At 44.8% G+C, this 14,705-nt stretch overlaps 1 pseudogene; it reads right to left on the bottom strand.

The window, feature by feature from the left end:
- Positions 1 to 10,270: 10,270 nt before the first annotated feature.
- Positions 10,271 to 14,320, bottom strand: LOC123387587 (annotated as a pseudogene).
- Between the last annotated feature and the right edge of the window lie 385 nt (positions 14,321 to 14,705).

Below are 14,705 nucleotides of genomic sequence, written 5' to 3'. Positions count from 1 at the left end.
GATGCCCAATGGGAGTGTGCACTGGGTTCGCGTCACGAGTATCCAGGTAGGAGGACATGATGCAGGTTGTGAGAGGAAGGGAAACCCGAGGAGATGGGGACTCCCTGGCACTCGGCTTCCTCGCCCCAGACACTGCCCTGGGATCTGAGACCCTGAGAGGCAGGTCCGGGGACCTGGGCCTTTGACCCGACCCCTCACATACTGCACGGCGCGCTCCTCGTGACTCTGTCTCCCTGAATTATGGCGCTGGAGCTGTTTGAATAAGTGATTCTAAAACATTTTGTTCACAGGGTATCTATATAGTTTTTACAAATTACCGAGGATCCCAAGAATATTTTTGTGTATGTCAATTTTGTGTTTGTGTGTGATGTTTACCATAGTAGGAATAAAACAGGGTTAAACATTTATTATTAATAAATTTATTAATTTATTTAGAATTATATTAAAAGCAGCTGACATGAAAACAGAAATACTGTTTTTATGAAAAATAACCAGTTCCCCAAATAAATAGGATAGCTAGAAGAGTGGATTTTCTTACATATTCCATTTTTACAAGTCTCTATCTTTCCTGTCTGTTTCCTTAGAATACCATTGGATGTTCAGATTTGCTTCTGCATTTATGGAGTTGTTTTTGGTTGAAGTATATGAACAAATTTACAGCCTTGCTGTAAATGAACAAATATTGAGAATATCATGTTTTATAGCCTTTTCAGAGAATTATTGCTATTCATCTTTGATACTATATTCAAACTACACAAGGTATTCATTCTCTAAGGTTACTTTTGAAGTGGAACCTGAAACAGTATCATTGACTATGTCCTTGTCTGTTACATTAAAATCCACAGGCCCAACTTGCACACCAGATGGATCTTGTACTAATGCATGATTAAAAAAAAATTTCTTTTTAAAATTTAAAATTTAAATTTTATATTTTTTTAAGATTTTATTTATTTATTTGACAGAGAGAGACAGCGAGAGGGGGAACACAAGCAAGGGGATTGGGAGAGGGAGAAGCAGGCTTCTCATAGAGTAGGGAGCCTGATGGGGGGCTGGATTCTAAGACTGCTGTGGGGCATTATCCCAGAACCCCAGGATCATGATCTGAGCCTAGGGCAGTTGCCTCAGATGCCTAATGACTGAGCCACCCAGGAGCCCCTGTTTTTTTTTTTTTTTTTTTTTTTTAAGAAATATGGAGGCGCCTGGGTGGCTCAGTGGGTTAAGCCTCTGCTTTCCACTCAGGTCATGATCACAGGGTTCTGGGATCGAGTCCTGCATTGAGCTCTTTGCTTGGCAGGGAGCCTGCTTCCTCCTCTCTCTCTCTCTGCTTGCCTCTCTGCCTACTTGTGATCTCTCTTTGTCAAATAAATAAAGTCTTAAAAAAAAAAGAAACCCACCATAAAAGATAAATATTAATAAAAGAAATATGTTGTTTCACTTTATTTAGTTATATATATGTTCCAGTATTGATGAGAGTGAATCGAATTATCAAAAATTCATGTTTGTTTCAATATTACCACCAATCCCAAGGAGAAAGTTTGTGGGTACTGAGAAGCTGTCAAGCTTATTAGTGGATCATAAGTTTTCCAAAATTCTGATTTTCTGTTGGGAGATTACATTTTATCAAGGCAGAAAGTACTGTCAGCTATCATATGTGAGCTGATTTTCGTGAAGTGATAGGTTTGTGTTCATTTTCAAGAAACTGCCTGTGGGGACGCCTGGGTGGCTCAGTTGGTTGAGCAGCTGCCTTCGGCTCGGGTCATGATCCCAGCGTCCTGGGATCGAGTCCCACATCGGGATCCTTGCTCGGCGGGGAGCCTGCTTCTCCCTCTGCCTCTGCCCGCCATTCTGTCTGCCTGTGCTTGCTCTCTCCCCCCCCCCCTCTCTCTGATAAATAAAATAAAAAAAAAAAGAAACTGCCTGTGAAATATCCTAGTCTAAAAAATCCAAGTTTCTCTGTCATCATTCATTTCTTCAAGCAAAAATGGCATTCCATAAAAAAAAAAAAGAGAGGCCAGTTATGTTCACACCCAATTATTTTCCTTGGGGCTTAGGGATGTAGCAGAAGTGCTATACATCCCATGTTACAAATAAGATGTTACATATGGGGATTTGAGAATAATTTAGTAAAAATAATAATTTTTATTTTTTTTTATATATTTTATTTTATTTTTTTTAAAGATTTTACTTATTTATTTGACAGAGAGAGATCACAAGTAGGCAGAGAGGCAGGCAGAGAGAGAGGAAGGGAAGCAGGCTCTCCGCTGAGCAGAGAGCCCGATGCGGGACTCGATCCCAGGACCCTGAGATCATGACTTGAGCCGAAGGCAGCGGCTTAACCCACTGAGCCACTCAGGCGCCCTATTTATATATTAAAAAAAAAATATTTTATTTATTTATTTGACAGAGAGAGATCTAAAGTAGACAGGCAGGCAGAGAGAGAGAGGTGGAAGCAGGCTCCCCGCTGAGCAGGGAGCCCAATGCAGGGCTCGATCCCCAGGACCCTGGGATCATGACCTGAGCTGAAGGCAGAGGCTTAACCCACTGAACCACCTAGGTGCCCCCCAAATAATAAATTTTAATACTTCAGCCCAGGTATTTTTGTTCTTGTGTGTTTTCATCTTGCTTTTTCATGGTCCATGATGCCAGCTGAGATTGACAGTACATTGAAGCCAAATTGGAGGGATCATTCTGCCATTTTTCTAGGTCTTTGAGTTGTATATCAAATCTGGGGATGCTTGGGGTGCCTGGGTGGCTCAGTTGTTAAGCGTCTGCCTTTGGCTCGGTCATGATTCCAGAGTTCTGGGATTGAACCCTGCATCAGGCTCCTTGTTCAATAGGAAGCCTGCTTCTCCCTCTCCCACTCCCCCTGTTTATACTCCCTCTCTTGCTCTCTCTCTCTTTTTCTATCAAATAAATAAAATCTTAAAAAAATATGTAGTTTGATATAGGAATTGTTTCTCCAGTTTTTGTTTTGATGTCCATTAGCATGGGAAGTTGTTCTCTACCACCTTGCTTTGAATCTGGAGGTGTCTTTGAGTCCTCTGGTAGGGGATGGGTCTTTTATGCTGAGTGAAATAAGTCAAGCAGAGAAAATCAATTATCATATGGTTTCACTTACTTGTGGAACATAGGGAATAACATGGAAGACATTAGGAGAAAGGAAGGAAAAGTGAATTGGCGCAAATTAGAGGGGGAGACAAACCACGGGAGACTGTGGACTCTGAGGAACAAACTGAGGGTTTTAGAGAGGAGGGGTGTGGGTGGAGGGTGAGCCTGGTGGTGGATATTAAGGAGGGCACGTATTGCATGGAGTGCTGGGTGTGGTACATGAACAATGAATCTTGGAACACTGCATCAGAAACTAATGATGTATTTTATGGTGACTAACATAACACACACAAAAAAATCCATTCTGATACCCTATGTCTTTTGATTGGAGCAGTTAGTCCTTTTCCATTCACAGTAATTATTGAGAGATATGAAGCTAGTGCCATTGTATTACCTAGAAATTTGGTTTTTCTGTATATTGTCTGTATTCCTTTCTGGTCCTTGTTTACTTTTGGGCTCTCTACACTCAAAGGATCCCCTTTAAAATTTCTTGCAGGGCTGGTTTATTGCTCACAAATTCCTTTAGTTTGTTGTTGTTGTTATCTGTTTTTTTCCTGGACAGTCTTAATCTCTCCTGTTCTGGATGACAGCCTTGCTAGATAAAGTATTCTTGGCTGCATACTTGTCCCATTTAGCACATTGTATATACCCTGCCTATCCTTTCTGGCTTGCCAGTTCTCTGTGGACAGATTTGCTGCTTAACCATCTGAGCCACCCAAGAGCCCCATGACCAAGCTTTTTTATCTCAGCCTGTGACTGACTTTCAAGTCTTCAAATTTTACATACTCCTGAAGCGTGGACTTGCACCGTTCCTCCTGGGGGAGGGAGAGGGGTCTTGCCTTGTTTTTCCTTTTGCTGAGCTTTTGAGAGCAGTGTAGGAAAGACATAGTGGTTCACAGTTTATGGCAACACTGGACAGAAAGTTGGCACCTAAGCTCGCTCTTTTCAATCAGCTTCCCTGTTCTGATGCCCTGGGAACTCTGCCACCCTCAGGCACCCCTATTCTTCTTGTGACCCCAGGATCCTGAGACCACATCGTCCCACCTAGCATTCTGCCCTGCCTTGCCACATGAGCACCTTTAAGCCAGGGACATCTTTCATTGCAGCATACTTCTGGAAGTTCTTCTGCTTCTATGTTCTGCTGCTTATAATACTTTGCAGTAGGCTCCTTAAGGAAGCTTTCTCCCCCCTCTGCCATGTCCTTTGATATATGGTCCCGATTCCTGTCTCCGCACCTCCTACCCTGCAAATAGTGGTTGCTTTTCTATTTGCTGAATTGCAGCAATTCTTTTCTCAGATCTCTGATTGATTTCGTAGGTGTTCAAAATGAGTTGGTAATGATCCAGCTGAATTCCAGGGACCAAACTTAGGGTCCCCTACTCCTTTACCACCTTAACTTCTTGCTGGAATAATGAAGCTGTTTTCTTACTGTCATTATTGGACCGTTTATTGAAAGTGTATGGCGAGGTGCCTGGGTGGCTCAGTTTGTTGGGTATCTGCCCTTTGCCTCAGGTCACGATCCTGAGGTCCTGGGATTGAGACCCATGTCTGGCTCCCTGCTCAGTGTAGAGTCTGCTTCTCTATCTCCCTCTCCTTCTCTCCCCAACTTGTGTTCTCTCTCAAGTAAACGAATAAATAGGTAAAATCTTTTTAAAAAATTTTATGGAAATGTAACTGATTTTTGTGTCTTGACTTCATATCCTGCCCCCTTGCTGAAATTATTAGTTCTGGTAGCTTTTTAGTTGATTCTGTAGGACTTCCTGTGTACAAGATCATGTCATCTGCAAACAGAAATAATTTTACTTTTTTTTCTTCCCAGTCAGGATGCACTTTATCTTATTTCTTTTTGCTTTAGAATGTCTAGCACAAAGTTTAATAGAAGTGGTGAGATTGGACATACTTTTGGTGTTCCTGATCTTAGCAAGAAACAGCCAGTATTTTTCCATTAAGAAATTGTTAGCTTAAGGGTTTTCATAAATTATTTTATTTTTTATTTTTTTAAAGATTTTATTTATTTGACACAGAGAGAAATCACAAGTAGGCAGAGAGGCAGGCAGAGAGGATAAAGCAGACTCCCTGCTGGCAGAGAGCTTGATCGGGGCTTGATCACAGGACCCTGAGATTGTGACCTGAGCCAAAGGCAGAGGCTTCACTCACTGAGCCACCCAGGCACCCCCATAAATTCTTTTAATCAGTTTAAAGAAATTTCCTTCTGTTAATAATTTGTTGAATTTTTATTACAAGAGGGTGTCCATTTTTTGTCAAATGCTTCTTGTCCATCTGTTGAGACAACTGTGTGGCTTTTGTTTTTTTATTATATTAATATGGTGTATTACATAGATTGATACAGATATGAAACCAGTCTTTCATTCCTGGATTAAATTTTCACTTAGTCATGGTATACAACTCTTTTTATATATTGTTGGTTTTGATGTGGTACATTTTGTTGAATTGTGTGTGTGTGTCTATATTCATAAGAGACATTGGTCTGTAGTTTTCTCTCTCTCTCTCTCTCTCTCTCTCTCTCTCTTTTTAAGAGGAGAGAACAGTTGAGTTCAGTATGCTGGTCTAGTCTAGCACATGAAGGCTCTGCCTTTGGTCTCTCTCTCTCTCTCTCCTTTTTTTTAAGATTTTATTTATTTGACACAGAGAGAGAGATATAGTGAGAGAGGGAACACAAGCAGGGGGAGTGGGAGAGGGAGAAGCAGGCTTCCAGGGGAGCAGGGAGCCCGACCCCAGGGCACCCCTGTCTGTAGTTTTCTTGTCTCACAATATCTTTGTATCTGCATAATACTAGCCTCACAGAATGAGTTGGGTTCCCTCCTCTCCTTTTGGGAAGGGGTTGTAAAGAATTGTTATTAATTCAGCACTTGGTATCTTTCACAAGTGAAGCCATTTGAAACTGGGCTTTTTTTGTGGAATAGTTTTTTTGACAGTTAACTTGGTACCTTTTTAGGTGTACCTACTTTCTCATTTTAGGTGTATTAGATGGTCTACTTCTCCTTGATTTGTCAGCTAACTTACATGGTTTTGGGTCTGTTGAGTTATTATGTGAGTTATATAATATATGTTTTAGAATTGTTTCATCTTTCTGACGATTTGACCATTTTATCATTATAAAATGATCCTGTTTATCTTCCTCGCATTTTTAAAGTCCCCTTTGCCTTTTTTTTTTTTTTTTGGCACAGTACACAGAGTTCTCTGTCCAGCTTTCTTATGGTTGTTTTTGCCTGAGATAACTCTTCCATCCCTTTAATTTTTAATCTATTTGTAACTGGGATCAAGTATGTCTACTGTAGACAGGATACTTGGTTCTCATTTTGCATTCATTCTAACAATCTGTGCTTTGATTGGCTGCTTTAAGCCACTTAGATATAAATGTCAGTGTACTGTAATGTACTGTTGGATTTATGATGGCATTTTACTTTTTGCTTTTTGTTTTTCATGCCTCCACTCATTCATTCCTCTTTCACTGGTAACACCAATCCTTATTCAGTGAATAAACTATAATATTTTTTCATTATTTAATTATTAGTCACTATTTTGTATCTAGTTTAGTAAGAGATTTTTTGCTTTTGCCATTTTTTTCTACATTTATAATTCTGTGATTTTTTTCTTTTCAAAGATTATTTAAAAGACTTTTAAAAAATTTATTTAAAAGAGAGACAATGAGAGACAGAGCACCAATGGAGGGGGAAGGGGAAGAGGGCGAAGGATCTCCTAAAACATTGTGATTATAGCTGTTTATAGAGCTATCTCTGTTTCAAAGATGAAGTAGAACAGTGTCTACACTGGAAAGGGTTTTTCAGACTTTTATGAAGGCCATATAAAACCTAATAAAAATTATGGATACTCTCCCCAGAAAAGAAGTGCATGTATAAAGAAACATAAAATTTCAGTGGATATATGTAGATCATCTGAAGTGATACAGATCTGGGTTTTAATCCCAGGAAGAGACAAAGAATGAAGAAGACATGTTGAGCAATCACTTCATGACCCAACAATGCTACTGTACCTATCTGTGAATAGGGACTGGAGTGGAGAAACCTGGGCCATAACAACCATCAAGGGAATAAGTTGAAAGATGCCATTTATGAGTCACTCCTCATCCAAGCCGACTTGAGTGCCTGCAGTGTCCAGATCAAGTTCTAGTCTCAGATCATGGCTCCAAATGTGTTCCTTTCTCTTCTATGGCCTTCGCCCTTCCTGGTGACCTCATCTCTGCTGTAGGCTCTAAACATCATTTATGTGCTGTCACCTCCCAAATCTATTTCTCCAACTTAGATATCTCTCCAACCCTGCACTCTGTATCCGCCAACTTAGCTTGCATTTCTTTCTTTCTTTTTTTTTTTTAAATATTTTTACATATTTATTTATTTGACAGACAGAGATCACAAGTAGGCAGAGAGACAGGCAGAGAGGGAGGAGTGAGCAGGCTCCCCGTTAAGCAGAGAGCCCGATGCGGGGCTTGATTCCAGGACCCTGGGATCATGACCTGAGCTGAAGGCAGAGGCTTTAACTCACTGAGCCACCCAGGCACCCCTTAGCTTGCATTTCTAATAGACATATTAGATTCACCATTTCTGAAGTGGATGACTGTGATGCTGCTTCCCTAAATGTGCTTCTTACAAAGTCTTCCCATATCCAAGGAAGGCACTCCACATTTCTACTTGTAGTCTGAAATCCTGGCTCCCTTCTTTGATTCCTCCTCATCACCCAGAGTGAAGCCATTAGGAAATGCTGCAAAGTCCTTCTGTAAATATCTCCAGGACGCAGTCGATTCCCAGTGTCTTCTCTCCTGGGACACTGTACTGGTCTCCTACAGTTTCCCTACTGGTAGCTCACACTGCACCTCTCAATTCTGCACAGCAGAAAAACAGGTGCTGCTAAGGAAAGTCAATCCCATTGATCTGTTCATTCTTGTAACTCCACACCTCACTCAGAGAAAACTCAAAACCTTCTAATATCTTCAGACCTCCATGATGAGACTGACCTCTGACCTCATCTCACCTGTTTTCTGTTCCAGCCACAGTGGCCTCCTCATTCTTCCCTTGAACACAGACACACTCCTGCCCTAGTGTGTGTGCACTGGAGGCTCCCTGCCTGCAAAAGAACTCCCCCCTGACCTCCTTTTACACAATTCTTTCATGTCCTTCAAATCTCTCAGAGGTCAACCTCTTAGTGAGGCTCCCCCGATCCCTGGAGTAAAGGAGCCATTGTCCCCATCCCAGCACAGGTGCTCTCTGGGTCACCTTCCATGACACTGGCTTGTATGGTGCATGTTCACCTGTGTGTGGACTTTTTTTTACAGTAATTACTGTCCACGCATTTTCTCTTCTTTGTGATTTTTTGAGTAATTTTTTTGCAGCTTCATTCATTGTTAGAATACTGTTTTCTACATGTAACATAAACATGTGTTAAGTGACTCTTCATGCTATCAGTGAGGCTTCCACAGCAACAGTAGGCTATTAGTTCTTATGTTTGGAGGGAGACAAAAGCCATACTTGGATTTCTGACTGCTCGAGGGGGTCACTATCCCAATTCCCACCTTGCTCCAGGGTCAAGTGGAGTCTACCCCCTTACCACTAGAAATATTCTCCACAAGACCAGCACATTTTCCCTTTTCTTAGTCGCACTGAGGTGTCCCCAGATATAAACACAGTGTGTCCTGTATGTGGCACATGACAATTATTGGTTGAATGAATGAGCAGCTAAAGGACTCCCCCTCTTCTAGATAAGTCTCAGGCGCAGCTGTTCTGTGGCAGCTCCCGCCCCACGTGCACCCACTTCACCATCTGTGCTGTCTCTCTCCCCTCACAGTGCTGCCCTCCCCTCCCTCTCTCTGCTCAGCCCCTCCCCCCATACCATCTCTCCTGCACAGCACAGCACACAGAGTTCTCTCTCCAGAAACACTATACTCAGGCTTTATGGATCTTTTTCTCCAACCACACAGACATCTACCTAGACTCTGCTTTATAAATTCATGACCTTGGATCTAAGCCAGCACTAGGATCACTAGAACTAAGGGCCAAGCAGCAGGGAAGGCAGAAACTAACTAAAGTTTAATAAGAAGGAGAACCTCTCAGATTCCTCCTCTTCCTACTTCCAGAACCCAAAGAATATTCCAGAAAACAGGTCCAGAGTGAGGGGAAGAGATGGATGAATCTGAAAGTTCATATCTTCATACCACAGAGACTCCTGGGTCAGGGGATGACCTGGGCCTGTGGGAACAATAGCCTAAAGGCCACCTGCTGCTGTAACTGACAGGGTCATCCCTGGGAGAATAGACAAAAACTCATACACAAGAGCAAGAACAGGCCTGATGATCTAGAGAAACAATTAAAAAACAAAAAACAAAAAACAAAATGGGGGCTGTGGTGTGACCCAGGCCTGAAGTGAGACTGATCCAGTCCACAGGAATTTTTGCTGCACAAGTTCCTGGTGACAGGTAACATCTAAGTCCATGTGATCACAGGTCCTGGTAGATAAGCGTCCACACAAAGGGCAAGGACACGGAGTGTAGAGATCACTCAGCTGAGGGGGGAGCACTTAACGCCCATGATGCACTGAGCACAGACTGGGAACAGATCCTGTCGCCACTTGGCTCCTCACAGCCTACTCCTGTCCCACCTGCAACAGACTCAGCATAGCAAACACATGGATTCTGGAAGGTTCTCAGTGTTTCCATTTATTTGTGTTGTCTCAAGTTTATAAATCTCCTCTTTTATTATTACCTCATCAACCCGCACATGGCAAAGAATTAGGAAACACAACTCATATCTGCATTCTCATTTTCAATAGGGAAGGAAGTCATTTGTACTCAGCCCAACATGAAATAAAGACAGGGATGGAGATGGTCCAGCCCTGCCTCTGCTGGAACAGGAAAGCACATTTAAGAAGAGAACGCAGATCAGTATGGGGAGGGGTCTGGTGGGCAGGGTGGGCCAGTCTCCCCACCTCCTCATGTTTTGCTCACAGGAACACAGACACATCTGACATCTCTGCACAAAGAGAAGTAAGGGGTTGCTGATGTCACCAAGTGGGAGTGTGAACACATCTTGCATTGCTCATCCCCGACAAGGCAGCTGGCCTCACACTCTCAAAAAAAAAAAATGTACAAATTTAGGTCAATCACATAAGTGATCAACAGCTTTCCACATGCTCAAAGTGTCCCTAGTGACTCGATTCCTATGCACTGCTGGGTCTCCAAGGTCTCACCTTTAGGAGCCATGAGAGACACATCAGAGCCCTGGGCATTGTCATCACCTAGGGGAGAACAAACAGGATGTGGTCAGAGCCCAGAGGAGAGGTGACTAAAGGAGGAGCTATGGGTGGGTGAGCTCCTCATGGGGTCCTGTCTATACTAGGGTCTCAGGGATCACCCCTCCATACTTACATCATGCTTGAGACTAGCCTGGTCCTTTTCCTCCTGAAGGAAGAAAATATATCATGTTAGAAGCTATGACAGGACTGGGCCATGAGATCCTAATGGAAGCTCTTAGTCCTGATTCAAAACGAACTTTGAGAATTGTGACTGAAGACCTAGAACAGGATCAGGAAAACATGAAGAATGAGTTGTGGGGTCACTGGCCCACCTGACTTACAAGAGGTCTGTCCTCAGCAGGATCCTTCCTCTCTGTCCTGTGCCCACTGGGCATCAGGTCCCCATCACCAGAATTAACAGGAAGAAAATGTGTCTTTTCATTTTCACAAGTGTTTCTACTACAGAGTGAGTGTTAGTGATCAGTTCCACAGTGTCCAAGTACATGTGTGAGGATGGTAACTTTCCAGTTACAAGGCAGGACAGTCTGCTACCTAGGAAACCCCCCAGTGGGACAAGAAACCTCAGATCCCCCCACTCCATTCCTTACCCCAGCAGAGCTTCTTCCTCCAGATCACAGCTCCAAACGTCACAGTGACCATGAGGAGAGTCAGACCAGCAATGATCCATGTGATGGGGGGTGGTAGGAAGGAGGTGGCTCTGGAAAGGGAAGGGATGATGAGAGCCCCAGACCTCTGGTTTGAGTCCTGACCCTGCTGAAATTCTCCAGAAAGCCTTCTGCTTTCCCTGAGAAGAGGCTCTACTACCCCAAACCCTCCTTACCCCATCTCAAGATGATGGGTTCGGGCAGCAGCACATAGCATGTGTATCTCTGCTCTGCTCCAGAAGGTACCACCATAGCTGCCCCACTTCTGGAAGGTTCCATCTTCTATAGGCCTGGTCTCCACAAGTTCTGTGTCCTGGGTCAGGTCCTCCCCCTTGCACTGCCAGGTCCAGGGTAAATCTCTGCAGGGTAGAAGGCTAGAGCCCAGAACCTCAAGGTGAAGTAATGGTCAGAGATGGGATGGCAGGTCACGTGTGTGTTTGGGGGGTTCTGGGGAAGAAAAAATCAGAAAATCCACACTTTGCTTTACCTTTATGGCCTATTGAAATGGCATTTATGTGACCATCTGGAAGTGGACCCAGCAGTTTCTCTGGATGGAAGATGTGTAAAGCTTCAAAGCCCAGTCACCAACCTAGCTTTTTATTTATTTATTTGTTTTCTTTTTAGTTTTATTTTTTTTAAATTAACATATAGTGTATTATTTGCCCCCAGGGAACAGGTCTGTGAATCATCAGGCTTACACATTTCACAGCACTCATCATAGCATATACCCTCCCCATTGTCCATAACCCAGCCACCCTATCCCTACCCCACTACTACCCCCCAGCAACCCTCAGTTTGTTTCATGAGATCAAGAGTCTCTCATGGTTTGTCTCCCTCCTTATCCTATCTTGTTTCATTTTTCCCTTCCTACCCCCCACAACCCACAGCCCTGCCTCTCAAATTCTTCATATCAGAGAGATCATATGATAATTGTCTTTCTCTGATTGACTCATTTCGCTCAGCCTAATACCCTCTAGTTCCATCCACGTCCTTGCAAATGGCAAGATTTCTTTTTTTTGATGGCTGCATAGTATTCCATTGTATATATATACCATATCTTCTTTATCCATCCATCTGTTGATGGACATTTAGGTTCTTTCCATAGTTTGGCTATTGTGGACATTGTTGCTATAAACATTTGGGTGCACGCATGCCCCTTTGGATCACTACATTTGAAGATTATTTATTTATTTATTTGACAGAGAGAGAGATCACAAGTAGATAGAGAGGCAGGCAGAGAGAGAGAGAGAGAGAGGGAAGCAGGCTCCCTGCTGAGCAGAGAGCCCGACGCAGGACTCGATCCCAGGACCCTGAGATCATGACCTGAGCTAAAGGCAGCAGCCTAACCCACTGAGCCACCCAGGCGCCCATGGATCACTACATTTGTATTTTTAGGGTAAATACCCAGTAGTGGGATTGCTGGGTCATAGGGTAGCTCTATTTTCAACTTTTTTTCTTTAAAGAATTTATTTATTCATTTGACAGACAGAGATCACAAGCAGGCAGAAAGGCAGACAGAGAGAGAGGAAGGGAAGCAGGCTCCCCGCGGAGCAGAGACCACAATGGGGGGCTGGATCCCAGGACCCCGAGACCATGACCTGAGCGTAAGGCAGAGGCTTCAACCCACTGAGCCACCCAGGCGCCCCTATTTTCAACTTTTTGAGGACTCTCCATACTGTTTTCCAGCGTAGCTTGCCCAACCTAGCCTTGGTGATCTCCTAATTCAGAGGTCCTAGAAGCAGGGACAGAGCCCAGGGTAGGAGGAATCTGTAGGTCTAAGTGAGAGAGCACACTAATGATCCTGACTGCAATAGAGAGTGAATGAGTCAGAAAACCTCGAGTCAGAACTCAAAGATGTTCTCACTGGAGAAGAAAAAGGCCTTGAGAGAGAAAGTCAGGGTTTCCAAGGTGGCTGTCAGGGTCAAAGGGAACCGCTGATGGATTATTACAGGAATGGTCTCCACCTGCCTCCTGGGAGAGACTGGATTCCTCAATTGTCCTTAAAAGAAAATTGGCCTTTGGGTGAGTCACTCTTTAGTAGGAACCTGAACACCCAGGCGGAGGGCTCGGTCTCCCCACCCGCGGATCTCCCACAGGAGATCCCACCGATCTCCCCACCCGTTGAAGAGCGGTGTTCTGCCACTGAGCCCATTTTCCCTTCCTGGTGGGAAGCCAGTCCCAGGGAGGGGAGATCAGGGAGGCCCTGTTGGCCCTGGTACTTGAGCGCAGCGCAGCGTCTCCTTCCCGTTCTCCAGGTGCCTCCGGAGCCACTCCACGCACGTGACCTCCAGGTAGTTCCTTTCATGATCTGCCTCACAGGCCGCCTCCCAATTGCGGTGGTCGCGGTGGGTGACCTGTGCCTCCCTGTCCGCCGCAGTCCAGGAGCGCAGGTCCTCGTTCAGGGCGAGGTAATCCGCGCCGTCGTAGGCGTCCTGACTGTACCTGCGGAGGAGATGCCCGTCGGGCCCCACGTCACAGCCATACATGCTCTGGATGGTGTGAGACCCTGGTCCCACCCGACAGGCAGGGGTTTAAGTCCACACAGAAAGTAAAACCGCCTAAAAGTTCCCGCGGGTTCTTCCGGCTTAAGGATGGGGGGACAGGGGTGGGGATGCGGGAAGGGTCCCTTATACTCGGGGTGACACTCAGACCCGGACACTCGGGCTACCCTGTGGGGATCAGAGTTGTGACCTGGACCCGGGCTCTGTCGTTCACCGGCCTCGCTCTGGTTGTAGTAGCCCCGCAGGGTGTTCAGGTTCACTCGGTAAGTCTGTGCGGCGTCCTTGAGGTTCCCGGTCTCCTGGTCCCAAAACTCCGGCCGCTCCTGCTCCACCCACGGCGCCCGCGGCTCCATCCTCAGACTGGCAAAGTCGCTGTCGAACCGCAGGAAGTGCGTGTCTTCCACATAGCCAAAGGCTATGAAGCGGGGCTCCCCGCGGCCGGGGCGGGACACGCGGGTGTAGAAATACCTCAGGTAGTGGGAGCCTGCGGGCGCGGAGGGGCTGAGACCCCGCCCGACCCTTCTCCCGGCGCGGGGCCCAGATGAAGGCGGCGGGGAGGGCAGGGGAAGGGGGCACCGCACTCCCGACAGGGCCCTGGTGCCTGAGAAGCTGACCCAGGGACCTCGGACTTTGCCCGCGACCCCCATCACCTACTGCACAAAGCGCTCTTTGTCATACCGTCCCCCAGAGCAGTGGCCCAGGACCTGAGTCAGTGATTCTCAAACATTCTGTTCACAGGGTATCTGCACAGTCTCACAGATGACTGAGGATCCCAAGGATCATTTTGTGTCTGTGGGTTATCTCTATCAGTATTTACCGTAGTAGGAATAAAAGAGGTTTAAAAATTCATTAATTCATTTAGCATCGTATTAATAATCCATGGCATGAAAATAGAAATATTGTTTTTATGAAAAATAACTATGCAAATAAACAGCATAGTGAGAAGGGTGATACTGCATTTCACATTTCTTGTCTGTCTCCTTAGAGGACCCGTGGATGTTCAGATTTGCTTCTGCATGTAATTTGTGGTTTTGGTTGAAGTCTATGAAAAAATGTACAACCTTGCATATTAATGGGAGAAGAGTATGCTTCATGACCTCTTCAGATAATTATGTATATGCGTCTTAGATACTATATTAAAAACGACACAAGGTGTACTTTCTCTAAG

This window comes from Mustela putorius, unplaced genomic scaffold, assembly GCF_011764305.1.
Source record: "Mustela putorius furo isolate JIRA1106 unplaced genomic scaffold, ASM1176430v1.1 tig00003856_pilon_pilon_pilon, whole genome shotgun sequence".
Classification (NCBI taxonomy): Eukaryota; Metazoa; Chordata; class Mammalia; order Carnivora; family Mustelidae; genus Mustela; species Mustela putorius.
This window is presented reverse-complemented; position numbering and strand designations above follow the sequence as displayed.